The sequence below is a fragment of the Aphis gossypii genome, chromosome 3 (genome assembly GCF_020184175.1).
Source record: "Aphis gossypii isolate Hap1 chromosome 3, ASM2018417v2, whole genome shotgun sequence".
NCBI classification, from domain to species: domain Eukaryota; kingdom Metazoa; phylum Arthropoda; class Insecta; order Hemiptera; family Aphididae; genus Aphis; species Aphis gossypii.
The window spans coordinates 4,727,224-4,743,483 of record NC_065532.1 but is presented as its reverse complement, the minus strand read 5'-3'; the positions used below and the strand labels follow the sequence as shown (position 1 = coordinate 4,743,483).

The 16,260-nt window shown below is 25.5% G+C and overlaps 1 protein-coding gene across 10 annotated transcripts in view; it reads right to left on the bottom strand.

Annotated features, from left to right (window-relative positions):
- LOC114120045 (glucose transporter type 1) overlaps positions 1–16,260 on the bottom strand; it is a 78,461-nt gene that overhangs the window by 47,929 nt on the left and 14,272 nt on the right. For all 10 annotated transcript variants that reach the window (XM_050204910.1, XM_027981819.2, XM_027981823.2 and 7 more), the window contains exon 2: positions 8,393–8,507. The gene's annotated coding sequence lies outside the window, so the exon portion shown is untranslated. The remainder of the gene's footprint in view (positions 1–8,392; positions 8,508–16,260) is intronic.

The window sequence follows — 16,260 nt, the reverse complement described above, 5'->3', positions numbered from 1 at the left end:
GTGGTGGTAATAATAACGGTTCGTCGCCACGGCATTTATTGTGTACTATACTACTATCCACTATTATAGCGCTCACAAATATAGTTGTGTAATGTACAGCTCTGGTGATAGGATAGGGTAGTATAACTTATAAAATTATGAAATTCGATCGGTAGTGTTTTGTTTATCGTGCGTCCTTCGTACCAAATACTCTATATGTGCTATGTAGGGTAATTAACCCAGCGTTTTCATGTCCCTATTATCCTTTACGAACGTGCTTATTTGAATTCTGATTTTTAATAACACTAATTTAAAATATTATATATTTTCTAAAAATGAGATTGTTTATGTTGTTTAAGAAGAATCAAGTGGCAGTAATATAAACTTCTTTTTTCAAATGATATTCTCCCTATTTTATTGTAAATTGTTATTTGATGATTATTTTTTTTTTTAAATTTTGATTCGTCAATCAAAATGTGTACAAGTAGTTTATAGGTCACAAGAAAAGTTTAATTAGAAATCACATAAAGATGTGAATACATCTTTACAATATCATATCTTTACATATATATACAATTTTGAATAAATTATAAACTATAAACTATATTATTACTTATTATACTCAGACAATTTTCCCAAATTATGCCTAACATTGTAATAAATTACTTTAATTTTTGAATCGCCATAGCCCTTATGTTATTTAAACCTATTGCTATGGAGTATTATATCCTTAGTATCCAATATTTAATAGCTCAAATATCCATATTTTTTAAAAAAATCATCGGTATGAGAAGTATGGCAAATTACAGTGAAAAGGAGTAGTCGCCATTTGAAATAAAAAAGTTTGTTTTGTCACAGGATACACCTTAAATAGCGTACAAATTCCAAGTAATTGTAAATATGGTCCTTAAAGTGTATTTAAAAACTTAAGAAATATAATAAATGTATCGTTAAACTCTTTAAACATAATACAATTAGGGCGCTGGGTGAATCACATCAGCCGTATTTACTCATTTAAACCATGAACCGCCGTGATACCAATTATAGCACACAGGTCCTGTGGACGATCTACAGTGGTGAGAGGATGTGATGGTAAACGATGCCTATAATGTACCTATGTGGCTGTGTATATATTATTCTGACTGTGACGAATAGTGTATGGACGGCATGCGTAGTGTAGTGACATCGTCAACTTTAAAGCGGAGCGTTTTAGAACGTAAGCAAAAACTTGAATTGAAACGATGCTGAGGTTAAGCTGCTCGCTGCGACCATTGCGGTGATGCACTGAGAAACGGTTAGGCACGTCACAACGCGCCCGTTTTATGACGTCATCAATTTCGTTCGGTGTCAGGCGTATCGATTTCAAGCGCACCACCGACGTCGTTAAATGTTATTGAGGAATCGTTTTTCGCATGTTTTTATATATTATATATTAGGTATTATATGATTGTATTTTATAATAAAGTAAATAATAATTCATTTTACCTATTGATCGTTTTATATCGCGCTCGACATTGTACACGCGTATAGGGATGGAAATTATTCTCAGGAACGTTTAAGATTTCACGGAAACTACGAAAACAAAATAATATAGTTAACGTATCATAATGCTAAATAATGGTATATTCCATTTAAATATTGATACAAATACACTGTTTAAAAATATAAAAATCAAAAATTAATTGTTGACTGGGATATGTATTAATGTATTACGTATGTATTAGATGGAATCAATGCTATATTGGTGAAATTTATATGTGCCAATACTTGCTCTGAATTTGTATTTCATAAATACAAAAAATAAATAAACAACATTGTACATGATAAATTACAAATAATCCAATAAACCTTTTATGATTGTTTATAATAATTAAATTTAAATTGTGTATGATTTATAAAATAGATCGGCCTTTTTTTTTTCTTTAAATTTTTAACCAATTTTAAACACTTAAAACCTGTCTATTAAATTAATAAATATGGCGAAAACGGGATGTACCAGTCTACCACAGAAACAATAAATAAATATAAATGATTAAGAGGATGTTAGCGTAATATTTGTTTTCTCTCTTAGAGTTTAGACTCACGCATAACATAAATAAAACTCTTTCACCTAAAATCGTTTTTTATGATTTTTGAGTTATCTTAGAGTAAAATCATCTATTATAAAAACTATAGAGGATAACATTTTTGATAGTATGACTTATTGGTTTTATATTTTATTATTATTTAATTTTGTATTCGACTTCCCAAAAATTTTGTAAATTTAAATGATGTTTAAATTGTTTTGAGACAATATTTAGACAAATTGATGTAACATACGAGTACACTTAAAAATATTATTCTTTATCGTTTATGTTATGGGTAATTTTACTTTAAGATTACTCAATATCATAAAAAAAACGATTCTTGCGTAAATTCGTCTTGTCTATGTTGCGCATGGGTCAGAGAGAGAAAACAAATAATGCGCTGACATCCTCTGAAATGAAGCAACGCGAATTTATAATAATGAATGATACTTATTAGACTTATTGAAAGCTTGATGATAAAGATTTTATAGACATTAGAATGTTTGAATACTCTAAATAGCCTAAATCATAGTCAATATTATAGTCACTCCTAAAAAGTTAGCATTTAAAAGTAAATTGTATAGCTGCACGTTGGCCTTCGCGATGACTAGCAAATTGATAAAATAAATAAGGAACTATAATAATATATAGGTACTAAATATTTGATCCATTATATTTTGTTGGAATGCATAGTATTACATAATTATGCTTTTGCCTTTTCGAGAATTTCTGAAGAATATTTCTTCACAAGAATTCTAGGGAGTATTATCTCTATGTGTAACGTAAATGCAACGTGCACTTGTACTATACAAGGACCTACCCGCAGAAAATTGTAATTAAATTTAAATATCAACATGGCTAATGGTTGAAAATATTACACAATAATGTATTGATATAAATTGTTGATTTTTCAACAATGATTGTGTAGTTGAGATAACACTATAATAATATAGAACCAGAATAAAAAATAAATCCTAAATGAATAAAATAATTATTACGCTTTAGAAAAATTTGTGTGTTAAATTTGAAATCATTGATAAATCATTCAATACCTGTAGTATAGTGTACCGTATAATACAATAATGGCAAAAAGTTTCAAGTCTCTACAATATTTTTTAGATTACAAGTTAAAACACAATAACTAAAACAAAGATTCAGTTAAATTTGTTATTTTTTGATTCAATTTTTTAAAGTTTGAACTTAATGCAAAATAAATATAAAAATAATTGTAAGGGCTATGTATTTAATATTTTCTATACTTTTAAATTACTATGAAAACAACTATTAGAGTTCAAAGCTTTTTGTTAGAGAAACTAAGTTTAAATCAACATAAATTGATAAAACTATGTCTATAAATAACTTCAAAAGAGGCAAAATATTTTAAAAATATATTATGCTTAGAAAAGACTAGTATAAATATTTGGTGAAAATTTCAAGTCTGTATGATTATTCTTTTTCAATTACAAAAAAAAATTATCATAATAATGAAAATTATACACATCCTGTTAAGTCGAATTTGGCCTTATAAAAGTAAATAGTAAATAGGTAGTTAATTTTTAAAACAATGAAGTTCCATAATCTCGGAGAAGATTGAATCAATAAGTTGATAACATAATTATTCTAAACAAAAATGTTTTTATTTTTTCTTATTGATTATGTACTAGTCTGATTTATTGAATAATTTTGTACACATTTTCTATAATATACGCTTTGCAACTGCACTGTGTGATATAAAGCTTTATCATCGACTATAGACTGCAATATTATAATGATATAAAATATTTTTATTTTATTTATTATGTTTGGCAAAATTAATTAATTTGAAAATTATAGATATAAGGTTCCTCATTGTAGACTATGTCCTGTCATTGTAATAATGTTATTGTTCTCGGTTCAAACTGTATTTAAAATAAGATATGGTACTATGGTTAAAATGGTATGTGAAAGTGATTTTGATATCGTAGCGGTCGTCGACACCGTTATGATGCCGTGCTAAAAATCGACGACGTTACTTATCTCTACACTTAATATATTATAATATCACTATAGTCGATATTATATCATGCTCAGTAAAATCGCTTTGTACACGAAGTACACATCCACTTCTCTTAAAATATGACGGTAATGCATTAGAATGTGTTACCTGAATAATAATAATGCAATCTACATTATACATTACTTTTTTATTCGCAACTTACTCAAATATGTACCGACGAGTTAAGTTACAATTGAAAAATGGTAATTGAAAAAAACTTGTTTTGCGTTAACCATTTACTATAAGATATAATAAGAAATAAAAAAGAAATATTTAATGTTTTCTTTTTTAAAAATTTAAAAATATAGGTGCATGAGTAAATATAGCGATAGAGCTAGTATAAAAATTCAATGTTCAAATAATATTATAATATATAGTTAATTAAATCGCTATTAAACAACTGTAAAATACATGTTGTATTTTCATGTAATGATTATAATATTATAGTTTTCTTTACATGATATAACTTTCAAATATCTTAACTCTTTTTAAGCTATTTTTAAACAAGTTAAATTTTCGATTTTGCTTTTATAAAAGTTGATAAGATTTATGAATGGATAAAAATACTTTAAAGTAAATAATATTATGTTCTTAATTAGTTAGTTGTTCACTTCTCAACTATAAAACCATCAAAAATTTTAAGTCACAATATCATTTATAAGCAATTCATGACATTTTAATATTTTTAAAAATTAAAAATTATTTTGTGGATGGAAAAAATCTCTGCCAGAAAGTCAGATTAATTTTTTGTGATCCGCGTTATAATTTAAGTAACCATAGGATATCTCTATTTTTTTCTGAACGATTTTGTGTTTTATTGTAATTTAAAAATAAATAACCGCCGATACAGAAATTTTCAATTTATGTTTATATTATCGTATTCTGTACATGGTATAATTTTCAAAATATTTTGACTCATTTATCTATTTATAGGTATAAGACAACATTGATTTTTATTTTAGATTTTTTTTTTTTATAAATGTCGATAAACTACTATTAACTAGGTTAAATTTCTTGAAAAATTAGTACTAAATCCCTCATAAGTTATTCTTATATTTGTATAAAATTATTAAAAATACATATGCACAATTTTATTTTGTATGTGTTTGAAGTTCACATTTTACAAAATTTCCCGAAATTACAAAAATGTACAAATTACAAGTATTTTGTAGAAAATTTTTTTATAAAATCTTTAATTTTTCTACTTAAGTTAAATTTATTTAAAAATTTTCTCATAAGCAGATCATACTGAAATTAAATAATCTAAAATGTACAAACACAAATAATTTGTATATGTATATTGTATATTTTATACTTCAAATTTGGACGAAATTACGTATTTTAACGATGATTAACGATGTTAATTATTTTGTTATAATTCAAAAATATTATTCATGGGTCTTAAAATTTTTATACATATTATAATTTTCACTATACCTATAGGTATTTGCGTATACGCAATGGAATTTTGAAAATATGTAAATTAATTTTAAGATATTATATATTTATACTATGAATCTGATCATTTCGATTCGCAATATTTACTATAAAGTATTATTAACTCATAAGTTAATGGAAATAATATGATATTAATTTATATTATTATAATAATTAATACTTACTATTAATTTGATAAATTTAATATTTTTGGAAAAAATCAAATTAAACTATACGTAATATAAAAAGTAAAAAGTACATTTATAGTTATACCAAAAAATATATCATAAAACAAATTTAACTATATCTATTTATTAATATAGGCTTACAGAATATCTCTGCCCAGAATTGTTTTTATTTTTTTTTTTGCTTATGATGAAATGCAAATTATAACCACAATTGTTAAGTTAGAAAAATCTTCATTATTTTTGGGATTACTGTGAATTATTGTTGCTTTTATTTACAAAGATTTTTAAAGGAAATACGCTCTAATTGACAATCTTCTGAAATCAATATTTCTGTTTCCAACTCACATTTTTGTGTCGGCATAACAATTTATTTATTTTTTATTAATTTATTGGCATCCGAGTTATATTTTTGGCACAGCTATGTTAATATTTATCAGATGAAAAATACCGCATTTTTGTATTTATAAGTTATTAAATTACAGATTTGAATAATTTAGGCATAAATATGACAATAGAATTATAATATCTTGTGTATACGAAGGTATGATTAAGAGTATATAGTATCAAACAATAATAGCTTTACGGATTTACGCTTTGGTAGTATAAGTTAAATTATGACGCTAGGTCACACATCACACATAGTCACATAGAATTTGGTAAATTGTATAACTGCACAAGCTTATATTAAGAAGATGGTACACTCGCATGTGTTGTCTCCGTCTTACAAACCTATATATCATGGGAAAATTTTCGTTCAGTAGAATCAATTTTATGTGCTTAGCTTAAATATTAGAGTAAAATGATCTATTATCAAACTTAAAGTATAAGAACATTATCTGTGTTATCTTGTTTTTTTTTTTTTTTTTTTTTTTTTGATACTTGAATTTCTCAGTAAATTAGGTATGAGCATTTTTAAATAAGAATATTTTACATACTCATATCTGATTAAAAATTTAAATTCGTAAATCTCCGATAAGAAAACACAGATCATTAATAAATAAATTGCCCTTAGCACATCAAACAAGATTTTCCTTTCAAAAATTAAGAGACTTACGATTAGAGTTCATCGGATTTGCGAGTTATTATTCAAGTTTGTTCCATATTTAACAATTGGTCTTTAAAAGGTAGTGTTATTTTTAAATCCCTTTACATAAATCGAGATACTAATAATTTCGCTAATCTGAAGAAATATTTGTTTCTAATATGTGTATTCTTATTTCTTGCTTTTAAATTTTTTGCATTTCAACCGTTTCATTAATGCGTTTCATTTTTTTTTTTTGTTAAAATTGTCCATAGGTACTTGAATTTTTCCATTCCGTCGAGATTATATTGACCTATCTTAAGGAAGGACTGCATGTTGCATTTTTCGGTATTCCTCTTTTACATCCATAATTTTGTCTTCACCTTATTGACATGTTAACTTATTTTTGCTAATGCATTTTTCAGTCATATAAAGTGACAAAATAATTAATTTGGTAAATCTGTTATCAGTATTAGTTCATCTTTCTACACCAGAAGTTCTTTATGAATTCATGATGTAATACTAATTTATCTTATAACTTTTTCCCAGTGTATTATTAAACAATATAGGAAAATATAACACAATTACAATATAAACTTCTTACTCATATTCTTGTGGAATAATAATGGTTTACTAAGCCACAGAAACAAATTAATTATATTACTAAACAAAAAGGTTTGAACAAATTCCTCCTTAAATTTTAGTTAACAATACACACAAATTTTATCTTGTAAATTTTTTCTTGGAAGATTTCTTTTTATCATGTTTGTTATGCTTATATTATAATTAGTAACTATTAAGAATCTCAATTATTATAAAATTTGCTAAAGAGTATTTACTTTTAACCCACTAAGTATCAACGAGATTCACTGTTCTACCAGAAAAAATATTGTAATTGAACTTTGAAGCAATTTGTCTACTAAATAACGTGTCTCTATTTAAACAAAAAAAAACAACACATTGTTAAATTAATAAATTTATCGTTTTACTAAAGGTCTAAATTAATGTAAAAAAAAAAAATGTTACATAAGCTACAGTAAATAGATGATTTTTTTTTTTTAATTACTATTATTAAAATCTGTAAAGTAATCACAGAGTATAATACAAAGACTTTATCCCAGGTTCTACAATGTTACTCTGATTGTATAAAATAATAATGCAAAGGACCCACAAAATTAGCATTTATAATTTATGTTATGAATAAAAAGTATATATTAAAAAAGCTATACCCTAAACCGCAATGGACAAAAAAAACTAATGGTAAATTTTTGATAAGATTTAACTTTAATGTGTAATCTTAATTTTTTTCACGTATTATTAAATTGTAACCATAGTTATTTAGTAAGTAATTATGAATATTTTATATAAATTATTAGGATATTGTAAATTGTGATATTGTGCAAAATCATTTAAATTTTGAAATAATCAATTAATAATTTTCTATAAGGGTGTATCTGAATATATTGTTATTGTTGTATGAAATGTAATAATAATGATTTATATTCCTATTTAAATTTATATTAATTTATGTTATTAGTTATTACTTATTAGTATCACTTACTATTTAGTATTTACTAATCTACTATATTTCTGCAAGAACTTTAAAATGCTGCAATAATGATATCATACTATCTACTATTTAATATATCATTATGATTTTCCTTACCAGTAAACATGAATATGGTTCTGTTCAATTGAAATATCTGAGACTTGGTTGTCCAGTAAGAAAAAAAATGTTTATTCTTGTATTTGTTTTGCTCAAAACAAAATAGATTGAAAATCTATAACAAACAAATCAGCATAATTATACAATAGTACAATAATAATAATAATATAATATATTCAATAATAATACAAGCATATAATACATTTATTATATTTTATAACTTATGGGTAGGACGGTAGGTATACATATTATAGTGTTGGTAGATAAATATATATATTTTTTTGAAATGAAATGAGTATACCTTTTATAATGAATTTTAGTTCAATTCAAAATTTAAAGCACCCATTTAAAATTGAATAAAATAAAAAAATTTCCGTTTTTTAAAAGTTCATCACAGAGTTTTTTTTATCTATATTTTAAGTTTCGAATAAATTTGCTCGAAAAAAATTTTTTCTTGTATAATATGTATTTAATGTTTATATTTTAAACATTTTCAAAGATATTTGTTGATAAATATCATATTTTCAAGTCTTTGATGATTATTTTTTGGAATTGAGACTAAATTATTAAAATTAATTTCATAATTTGGCAAATCTAAAAATGAGTAACCCATAGCAATCACCACTTATCCGAAAAATATATTAAATATCTTTAAAACACTTTATTTTTTTTTTAAGAGCATTACAAACAAGATGATAGTTATATGGTTTAAAAACCATTGTATTAATGGATTTATCAAACTTTATTATAAAGTACAGTAGACAATATAAAATGTACAGTTGGCTTTACGTATATATGTGACCGAGGAATAGAGTACTTACTACTTAAGCTGTATTAACAATAATGTAAAAAAACACCAAATTAATACTTAAAGAAAATAATAATAATTTGTTAGGTAATTAAATACATATTTATATATAGGTGTTAAATGGTAACATTTAACGCCCGTTCAAGATGTTTTTGTTCACTTATATCTTACAGCTAATAGGAATACGAATACCTAGTGGCAGTGGCTTGTACCTATAGTGTTATCGATTAAATAAATATCGGCGAACGACACTAATTATTTTTTTCTCTTGATTGTACTTCTAATAACTTCAGGTATGGCATTTTGTTTCTATTTTTATTTTTCTATTTATATTTTATTTGCAATAACGTTGTAAGAAAAATAACACCCTCGTCATGCTCATTGTTAATTTATCGTATAGATAAAACGTATTTTTTTTTTTATTTAATTTTATGTCAACTATAAACAATCTAGAATCTATGCTAAAGGATTGGAAATGAAAATAAGTATAGTTTACAATAACACGTATCTAGTATCTACCTACTTCAAATAATTTACTTTCAAAAATGCATTTGTGTGTTAAATTTATTTTTAGGTATAGTGTTAGTAATAAAATATAGTATGTAGTGTTAGTGGTGTAAAGTTTTCCTCTTGATCAAATTATTATAACATAAATTAATATTTGTGCAGATGGAAAAATCTTTACAATAAATTTTGCAGGGATAATTATATACATTATATACATCATATACATTTTTCAATAGTAGCATTAAAAAACCAAAGTGTTTTAGTGATGCTATAATATGTTACTATGTATTTATGTAAATACCTAATATTTTAAATTGAAGTAAATTTCACTAAAACATGTGTATATTTATTAAAAAAATTAAATCCATTTAACTAAAATACAATTTTGTTGATGATAAAAAATATTATGTATGATGATAAATAATATTATAATATTTAATTATTATATTATTGAATTTAATATTAACATTGTAAGTTCCACCAGTTTACATACAGTATTAATTTATTCTTTATTATATTATATTATTGATAAATTAGTTGGACATTTTGACGGATGAAATTATATGTGTAAAGTTTGTGTAATTAACATGATTGATTAAGCTATTTACTTTATAGTACTACAATTTCCGAATCCGTCAAATTAGCTGTCTAAACAAGATCAGTGTACATCTTTATTGGATTAGCATTAAGTAATCAGTGGCGAATTCTCCGGGCATGCTCATGCGCCGCATGCTTAAGAATATAAAATATATAATTTGTGAAACTACAAAAATTATTTTTTCATTAATAACATATTACGTATCTAAAAAAATCATAATGTTATATTATGTATATGACGAAAATTATATCTGTTTCTGTTGTATTTATCTGTGCACAGATAATCATGTTTATCTTGATCTTAACATTTGTTCCGCATGCTTATCGTTTTACACTTCGTCAATGATTTATATAATTTACGTGTACAATTTACATGTGTATGAAGTGTTATTAATTTTTTTATATTTATTAATAAATATTACATTTTGTACTATTTATTTAATTACAAATTAAATAAACTATTATACATTATGATAAATAATCATGCTCGTACTTTGGAGTCAGCATTCGCCACTGAAAGTAATTTAAAGATTAACCATTAACGTATATTAATAATCCAAACAAGTATTTGATGCAATTTTATTATAATTTATTTTTTTTTTTAATCAAATTAAATAAAGTAACATAATTGATTACATTTGACTACATTCACATAAACAATTAATGATAACCATGCACATAATAGTGTGCATAGAATCATAGTTGCTATCTAAAGAAATAAAATTATTCAGATTTCATAAGAGCACTATTTTAAATATCAAAAACTATATCTTCTTTTATAATGCATAATGTTTAATGATTGTTAATCTAAAAATTGACGAAGTTGTTACGCATTAAGTCTTGTAATTAGATTTGACGCAAGCGAAATATTTTGTAAAATAAAATATTGCAAACAATTTCAATTGAGGACTAGAATGTTTGACAATTAGAACTCTTTGGTTTCAAATCTATAATTTTTTCACTTAGATTTTTTTGTTTTATCAATGTATATTACTCGGGAAAACCTATTTGAACAAAAAAGGATGGTTAAAAGCTAATTATTTTAATGATATTTTTATTTTGTTGAAAAATGTACAATATTTTATAATATTTTACAATCATTAACACCTTTAGGTTCTTAGTCTATGAGGTAATATATTAATATTTAATGTATGTTTTGTTAATAAATAATACTCCAGATTAATCAGATTTTATCATAATAGATAGATAATAATTATCCATAAAGGTATGATGAAACAATTACTTTAAAGTTTAAACACTATATGATAATATATTATTATTGTACAGATTCCTGCCACTATTACACATATTATATCGCTTGGCAGTGATGCAACGTTGTATACTATGTATACAATATACATATTATATTAAATACAATAGTTCCATTAAGTAGTAATCACTCTGTAGGAATGAGGATCATCGGTTTCAGCTTCCTTCTTATTGTATATTATGTCAATATTATATATGTATATATTTATATATATACAATTACATATTAACAGCTAAATTGAGGGATTGTTTAGTGGTCTTTAAATTTATTAAGTTAGATAATATAACAATATAAGACCAACATTTTTTAACAGTTATAATTTATGAACCATGGTTGATTATTATATCCATTTAATCATCATTAAGGTTTAAGATATGCTCATTTCCTTGTTTGAAATTTCTGTGCAAGTCCCTGCAGACACCTATACCGTGTGGTCAATAAAATAATATGTACATAAAAAACTACACTTGCACACATAATAATGACCACATGACCTGAGTTTACATACATATACATTATAATTAAATCCAATGAATGAATTAACCGTATTATGAACGATATTTAGATATGTATTGCTATAAATTATCTATCGCGGTCTGTAAAACGAAGTCACTTACATAAATATCTGTATACATTATAAATGTGTATTGTGTATAAATGCGTGACAAGATATTAGCTGTTAATCACTTATCGGAATAATATTATTTATCAAGTTTACATAAAATGCATTGTTTGATTTATTTCTATAAAGTTTGCAATAAATACACAGCCACACAAGTATAAGCCATGTCAATATTTTAGAGGATAAACTCGTGCTGCAGTAATTTATTCGAATAATTTTTGTAATTTTGAAAAATAAAATGTTTTTCATTTTAAAATTCGTATAACGCACCATTTTAGAAAAATCCTTTCAAAACTATAATTTACATTCTTTAAGAATAATGATCCATAATTTCAATGTTATATATTAAAATTAATATATTTTTTTATATATAGATTATAAATTTTTAATCAGGTATATTAATATAGAACAAATAATAATAGCATTTAAATTTTAATAGAGCATTCAACTCTCTTAAACTTTAAATATTTTATGCACCACTTATAAAATATAAGATACCCTTACCAATTCACTTATTTTATCTGATCTTATTATAATATAAATATGTGTACAGCGATGTTTGATATGTATTATAAACTCAAGGATTATACCACATTATAAGTCAATAATTACAATATATGCAGTAAAAATGCATATCAGCTGCTGAACAAGTGTCTAGCAAGTTTTTGGTCAGAAACCTGAATAATATCCCTATGTAACTTTATAATAATTATATAATATTTTTATGAACTGTAAATTAATTAAAAAATTTAGTGACTTGCATGTGTTAATATAGAAAAATCTGTACCTACTTGTTTTAATCAGTAAGTACTTCTGTAGCGTATAGCTCATATAGAAGTTCAAATAAACATATCTAATGACCAATAGTATACGTAGACACTTCGAATTAAAACCAAGATGAATGTGGCCAAAATAGTAGCCAAATTATAATTATAGGAATTGTATTAAAAGAAAATAATAATAATATATTAATACGAATATTATGATGATATACTACAATTTATAGAGCTGTTGACCGATTATTTTCTTTTTATTAATAATATAATATGAATATACGATGTTATACTACTTTTTCTCCTGGTACATCTACGTTTAGTCTGTTAAGTACAGTTATCCATCCTCATATAATATAGATAATAATATGCGATTATATGAAAGCGTGTATAATATGTTCGGTCGCGAAATCTAAATCGTATCGCGCGTGGTGCGTACAGACAGGGTGGAAACGGGGCCAAATATTATTAGGTCTTGATATTCAATAGGCAATCGTGTTATGCAAATGTGTTCGTTTCTCGAGAGTACAATGCATATATTAATTCTGCATAATAATAATATGATTTGGGTGTAATTGGAAAATGGAATCCTTAAGCGTGATGGCGAATGATAAAACCATAATAATAATATAGGTAATATATGTATGATCAGGCGTGGAAATTTGGCGGAGAAGTTGGAGGAAGATTGTCTTTTTTTTTATATAAAAAAGTACAATCATAATTATTCATTGATATTTCTTCTCACCCGCAGATAATATCATATAACAATAATATTGACATTATTGTATTTATATTTTAAATCTATTAGTTTTAAGACGAAGGTATGATATTATCAACTGTAAGTATAAATAAATACATATTATAAAGTACATAAAATGTTCAAAGAGAAAGGGGGCAAAAGCCCCTTAACTTCCTCTCCTCTGAATGTGCGCCCATGTATTACAGTACAAATATATACAATATTACGCATGCCGGGCGGCTGACGCGGCGGCGACAGATGAAAACGAGAGAACAGCGGCAGTTTCTTGGGGGGGCGAACGGGTAAGTGTCGGCGGCGGTAGCGGTGGACATAGCGGCGCGCGGAAGGGCGAAGAAGTGGCGACCGGTCCATATGAGAGCGCCACGCCCTGAGTTACCCTTGGCTGGCTGGCTGGCCGGCCGGCGTATTGATCCGGGGGGAACACCGCCGTCGTAGTAGCGAGAGCCGAGAGACAGCGTAATGCGCTCCGCTCTCGCTTAAATATCCGTGTGTATATATATGTATATATATATATATACACACACACACACATACACATATATATATATATATATATTACAAGTATACACGCAGCCGCGCGCGCGCGCGCACTTACGTCTATTATATATCATGTCACTTTTCGTGTATAGGTAAATATATTATACTATTATTATTTATTGTATTGTGTATTGTGTCAATGACATATTAATTATTATGATGTACACACGATATCGCAAATTATTATCATGTACCGGACCACCGGAGGACAGTCATTTAAGGATTTTGTGCGTGGAATGAAAAATAAAATGTACTTGCAATAGTCAGCCATAATATAAGGGCAGCTCGGAAAATAACATAACTATCAAATTAGGTATAGAAAATTATTACTAAATATTTTGACATTTTAATGACCGTTTTTTTCTTGACATAAATTTAAACGAGTATAATGCAAAATATGATTTTAGGTATACTAACATTTTTTCAATCAAAAATGATTAGGCGAAAATAAATTCAGAAGATAATTTATGAAAAACATTAATATTGATTAAATACTTAAAATAAATCACTTTATCATTAAATATTTCTAAAACGATTAAAGTATTATTATCTATGTTAGAAAAGCTTCTGTTATTTACGATTACAAATTTGTAAAATATAAAAATCATTCCGCAAATCAAGTTCTTGATAGTCACCACCTATATAGGGAGTTATGATAATTATAATGTTAAATTATTATAATATTATACTATGATTTTGTTATATTAAATATAAGTAATACTCTACGGATGATGTAGTGCACTTAAAATTTATGGATAAATAATTCATCGTGTGTATAGTTACAAAATTGACAAAATTATATTTTGGAGTCATTTGTAAATTATCAGTAATCAAAAAGCTTTCCCCCCTCGAAGAAGCGTAAATCTTTTTGTTCAAATTCATTTTTTTAGCCCCACAATCACCAGAACCACGTGAAAGAATAATAGCAGATCTAGTAGTTATGGTGACGAATGAAGTTTAGATAATAGTATTATTAGTGTTGTATCAAGAACCATTTATAGAAAACACATCGAGTTTTATTAACTTTTAATACATTAGATTTTTTTCGCGTTAAAATGATTACAAACCGTACAGTTAGTGCGCCGTTAAAGCACGTACCATTAAAAGATATTTAATTTAGATCCGCCCAGAAAATAGGTAGGTACTAATTAATTATTAATTAATTAATTAATTGTATGTATTACTACTTGATTTGAAACTTAAATAACTATATATTATTCAAATTAGATATTTTAGACAGCCTAAATATTGTTATATTCATATATTTTAATACTGAATATATTTATTGATAGTATGATTATGTACCTTTATAACCATTAATGTCAAAATTTAAGATCGATGTAAATGCGGTTCAAATTAATTCATCTGCCTAAGTGAACTTTTTTCTTATTTATGTCAAAGTGAATTTAACAAGACAATTTAACTGTTTGTAATATATTTTTGCTATAACGGATTAGTACACTGCTATATTTTACAGAAAACTATTTTTCTTGTATACTATTGAACATCAAAGAAAATAATATTTAACATGATATTTTTAAAGATTTTAAATTTATATAAACTACTTGTTAAACTCTTTTGTAATGTATTTTTTAATTTCTATTATAGGCTAACATGGAAATTTGTCACTAGTTTAAGTAAATGTTTATAATCTGGGAAGATAAATGAAGTGGTTAAATTGGAAGTAAAACGCTTAACAATTTTGAAGTGGCAGAAATGACAACAATCAATCAACGCGTAGACCGACCGTCCCCTTATTGTAACAACAAAAGAAGTTTCATCATCAACTTACATCATTTGTGTAACGTGAATGAACACGAAGTTTACAAATTGACTCAAATATGTAGGTAGTATTGAAAACAAAACTAAATTTAGTCACGTATGCCAATACCGACCCAATTGTTTTTAGCTATTGGGTTTTAGAGGATATTAGAATTTCAATTTTTAATAACGAAGTTAGTTTTCAATGATAAATTATACTACTAGTTATATTA